Genomic DNA, 1362 nt, shown 5'->3' on the forward strand with positions numbered 1-1362 from the left:
CGGTGGAAAAGTGTTTTGGTGGCTCCCCCTGATGATTTTGGGGTATAAGAGTGTATATATAGGCGAAAGAATTATGTCAGGAGAGCTCCGGGGGGCCCACGAGGTAGGAGGCGCGCCCTCCACCCTCGTGGCCGCCTCGTTGCGTCTCCGACTTCATCTCCAAGTCTCTTGGTTTTCTTCTGGTCCAGAAAAGATCATCGCGAAAGTTTCATTCCGTTTGGACTCCGTTTGGTATTCCTTTTCTGCGAAACTCTAAAACAGGCAAAAAAACAGAAACTGACACTAGGCTCTAGGTTAATAGGTTAGTCCCAAAATAACATAAAATAGCATAAAATGCATATAGAACATCCAAAACAGATAATATAATAGTATGGAACAATGAAAAATTATAGATACGTTGGAGACGTATCAAGCATCCCCAAGCTTAATTCCTTCTCGTCCTCGAGTAGGTAAATTATAAAAACAGAATTTTTGATGTGGAATGCTACCTAACATATTTATCAATATAATCTTATTTATTGTGGCATGAATGTCCAGATCCAAAAGATTCAAAACAAAACTTTAATATTGACGTAAAAACAATAATACTTCAAGCATACTAATAAAGCCATCATGTCTTCCCAAAATAACATGGCCAAAGAAAGCTATCCCTACAAAATTATATAGTCTGGCTATGCTCCATCTTCATCACATAAAGTATCTAAATCATGCACAACCCCGATGACAAGCCAAGCAATTGTTTCATACTTTTGATGTTCTCAAACCTTTTCAACTTTCACGCAATACATGAGCGTGAGCCATGGACATAGCACTATGGTGGGAGAGAATATGGTGGTTGTGGAGAAGACAAAAAGAGTGAGATAGTCTCACATCAACTAGGCGTATCAACGGGCTATGGAGATGCCCATCACTAGATCTATAAGTGTATGAAAGCTCAAAAAGAAACTAAGTGGGTGTGCATCCAACTTGCTTGCTCATGAAGACCTAGGGCATTTGAGGAAGCCCATCATTGGAATATACAAGCCAAGTTCTATAATGAAAAATTCTCACTAGTATATGAAAGTGACAAAATAGGAGACTGTTTATCATGAAGATTATGGTGCTACTTTAAAGCACAAGTGTGGAAAAAAGAAAAATCCAAGGATTACGTTGGTGATGGGATCACCTTGAATCACTAGTAGAAAAAGGACCTAATGTAAGACACATTAGTGCCGGTTCGATTTTGGCCCGGTACTAATGATACCATTAGTGCCGGTTCGAACGGCTATGCATTAATGCCGGTTTGTTTTGAACCTTTAGTACCGGTTCGTGCCCCGCGATTACCTTTAGTACCGGTTCGTGGCACGAACCGATACTAAAGGG

Source organism: Triticum aestivum, chromosome 4B (assembly GCF_018294505.1).
Source record: "Triticum aestivum cultivar Chinese Spring chromosome 4B, IWGSC CS RefSeq v2.1, whole genome shotgun sequence".
Classification (NCBI taxonomy): domain Eukaryota; kingdom Viridiplantae; phylum Streptophyta; class Magnoliopsida; order Poales; family Poaceae; genus Triticum; species Triticum aestivum.